At 49.1% G+C, this 3,662-nt stretch overlaps 1 pseudogene; it reads left to right on the top strand.

Moving 5' to 3' along the window:
* Positions 1–214: 214 nt before the first annotated feature.
* On the top strand, positions 215–2,740 carry LOC102863639 (annotated as a pseudogene).
* Positions 2,741–3,662: the final 922 nt, after the last annotated feature.

The following is a 3,662-nucleotide window of genomic DNA, read 5'->3' as shown; positions in this document are numbered from 1 at the left end:
CAAACAATACCTTTTTTTAATGCAACATGATTTTTTTCAGTTTTTTAAAAAATAATTTTAATGAACATTTACAGAGATTTTGGATTTCCATTCATTCATTGCTGCACTTCTATCCCCGCCCAGCAGTCCCCCGCCCCAGTTCGCTCCTCTCTTTCACAAGTAAAAGAGGGAAATAGCACCCGGCGCACTCAGAGTACTCGTAACCACCACCGAGATGCCGAAGGCGCCCAAGCAGCAGCCGCCGGAACCCGAGTGGATCGGGGACGGAGATAGCACGAGCCCCACAGAAAAAGTGGTGAAGAAAGGGAAGAAGGACAAGAAGACCAAAAAGACGTTCTTTGAAGAGCTGGCAGTAGAAGATAAACAAGCTGAGGAAGAAGAGAAAGCACTCAAGGAGAAGGAGCAACAGCAACAGCAACAACAACAGCAGCACCAAAAAAAGAAGCGAGACACTAGGAAAGGCAGGCGGATAAAGGATGTGGACGATGATGGAGAAGACAAAGAACTCATGGAATGTCTTAAAAAACTCTCAGTTCCAGCGAGTGATGAGGAAGATGAGGTACCTGCTCCAGTACCCCGAGGAGGGAAGAAAAGCAAGAGTGGTAATGCTTTTGCATCCTTGATTCAGGATCAGAGTGAGGAAGAGGAGGAGGAGGAAGAAAAACGTCCTCCCAAGCCTGCCAAGTCAGAAAAGAATCGGATCAATAAGGCAGTATCTGAGGAAAAACAGCCTGGGCTCAAAGGCAAAAAGGGAAAGGAAGAAAAGCCAAAGGGGAAGGCCAAGCCTCAAAATAAATTTGATTCTCTGGACAGTGGAGAGGAGGATGATGAAGAAGAAATTGTGAAAGAGAAGGAACCACCCAAACAGGGGAAGGAGAAAGGCAAGAAAGCAGAAAAGAATTTGGAGGAAGAGATGGAAGATGAGGAAGACAAGGGAGAACCTAAGGCAGATGATCCTTATGCTCAGCAAAAAAGAGAAGAAAAAACTGAAGAAACAGATGGACTATGAGCGCCAGGTAGCTTCATTTAAAGCAGCCAGTCAATGCAGCAGAAAATGACTTCTCTGTGTCTCAAGCAGAGGTGTCCTCCCGCCAAGCCATGTTAGAAAATGTCTCTGACATCAAGCTGCGGAAGTTCAGCATCTCAGCCCATGGCAAGGAGTTATTCGTCAATGCAGACCTGTATATTGTTGCTGGCCGCTGCTATGGACTGGTGGGACCCAATGGCAAGGGCAAGACCACACTCCTCAAGCACATTGCCAACTGAGCTCTGAGCATCCCTCCCAACATCGACGTGTTGCTGTGTGAACAGGAGGTGGTAGTGGATGAAACACCAGCAGTGCAGGCCGTGCTTCGAGCAGACACCAAACGATTGAAGCTGCTGGAAGAGGAGCGGCGACTTCAGGGACAGCTGGAACGGGGGGATAACACAGCTGCTGAGAGGCTTGAGAAGGTGTATGAGGAGTTAAGGGTCACAGGGGCGGCAGCTGCAGAGGCTAAAGCACGACGTATCCTGGCTGGTCTAGGCTTCGATCCTGAAATGCAGAACCGACCCACACAGAAGTTCTCTGGAGGCTGGCGCATGCGTGTGTCTCTGGCTAGGGCACTGTTCATGGAGCCCACACTGCTGATGCTGAATGAGCCCACTAACCACCTGGACCTCAATGCTGTCATCTGGCTCAATAACTACCTCCAGGGCTGGCGGAAGACGTTACTGATCGTCTCCCATGACCAAGGCTTCTTGGATGATGTTTGCACAGATATTATCCATCCTGATGCCCAGAGACTCCACTACTATAGAGGCAATTACATGACCTTCAAGAAGATGTACCAGCAGAAGCAGAAGGAACTGCTAAAGCAGTATGAGAAACAGGAGAAGAAGCTGAAGGAGCTGAAGGCGGGTGGCAAGTCCACCAAGCAGGCAGAAAAGCAAACAAAGGAAGCCCTGACTCGAAAGCAGCAGAAGTGCCGATGGAAAAACCAGGATGAAGAGTCCCAGGAGGCCCCTGAGCTCCTGAAGTGCCCCAAGGAGTACACTGTGCGCTTCACCTTCCCAGACCCCCCACCCCTCAGCCCCCGTGTGCTGGGTCTGCATGGTGTGACATTTGGCTATGATGGACAAAAGCCACTCTTTAAGAACCTGGACTTTGGCATTGACATGGATTCAAGGATCTGCATCGTGGGCCCTAATGGTGTGGGGAAGAGTACCCTGCTTTTGCTGCTGACAGGCAAGTTGACACCGACTCGTGGAGAAATGAGAAAGAACCACCGGCTGAAAATTGGCTTCTTCAACCAGCAGTATGCGGAGCAGCTGCGCATGGAGGAGACACCCACCGAGTACCTGCAGCGAGGCTTCAGTTCAGGATGCCCGAAAGTGCCTGGGCCGCTTCGGTTTGGAGAGTCACGCCCACACCATCCAAATCTGCAAACTCTCTGGTGGGCAGAAAGCCCGAGTTGTGTTTGCAGAACTGGCCTGTCGGGAGCCTGATGTTCTTATCTTGGATGAGCCTACCAATAACTTGGATATAGAGCCTATTGACGCTCTAGGAGAGGCCATCAATGAATATAAGGGTGCGGTGATTGTCGTCAGCCGTGATGCCCGACTCATCACAGAAACTAACTGCCAGCTGTGGATGGTAGAGGAGCAAAGCGTCAGCCAGATTGATGGCGACTTTGAGGACTACAAGCGGGAAGTGCTGGAGGCCCTGGGTGGGGTCATGGTGAACCGACCCCGAGAATGAGCATTTCTTCCTGGAGGTCCTCAAGAGAAAAGCTTGCACGGCCTCGCAGTCCCTTGTCTCCCTGTCAGCACTCTGAAACCTGCCCAGCAATCACTCGAGCCTATGAAGAGGAAGAATTTGTTGTTTTGATGCGACCAGTCTACCACTATGATTGCTTTCCTTTCCTTAAAAGACTTCTCTCTTCAGATAACTGAGGTGACTTTATTCTTGACATCCCTGTGTATAAACAGAGGTGACTTTATTTAGTGTGGGGTTCTGTCTTGCCAAGGTTTTATGGCCGACAGTCCCTGACATCCCTTCAACATCCCTCAGAAGACTTGACTCTGACTCTGCTTAAAGCTTCAGGCCCAGCTGCTTGCCCCCTGAGTGGTGCTGTTCCCGGTGCGTTTAGTGCTGACTCACTGATACAAATGGAACAGTTATTGCACTACATAACTGGAGGCAGCTGTTGAGGCCTATGCTGTCTCCAGCCCAGAATTTGGTGCCTACAGTCTCTCTATCTGTTGGGGATAGGACAAGGATGCTGGTGAACTTCTGTTTACAAGAGGAAAGAATAAAAGAAAGAGGAGTTGCTGCCACCTGTCACTGGAAAAAAAAAAGTAAAAGAAACACTCCCTCCCTGGTACACAATCCTCCGCACCCCTTCCACCACCCCAAGTACATTCCACTATGCAACATTAATTGTGGACTCTTGTGATAACCATAATACTCTATCATATATCGCTTTTAAATTATTAACTCCCTCATCTGTTTCAGTGCAGTATATACAACCTATCCAGCTTTTCTCAGTCTTACCCCAACCCTGATATCAGTCCCATTTTACAGCAGTGGCACCATGCAATATTTGTCCTTTTGCGACTGAGATATTTCACTCATCATAATGTCCTCCACGCTCACCCATTTTTAATATTATTGCATGAGT

The sequence above is a fragment of the Elephantulus edwardii genome, unplaced genomic scaffold (assembly GCF_000299155.1).
Source record: "Elephantulus edwardii isolate Elephantulus edwardi_28Jun2011 unplaced genomic scaffold, EleEdw1.0 scaffold00365, whole genome shotgun sequence".
Lineage (NCBI taxonomy): Eukaryota > Metazoa > Chordata > Mammalia > Macroscelidea > Macroscelididae > Elephantulus > Elephantulus edwardii.
The sequence above is the reverse complement of the archived record's forward strand: the minus strand, read 5'-3'. Positions and strand labels throughout refer to the sequence as shown.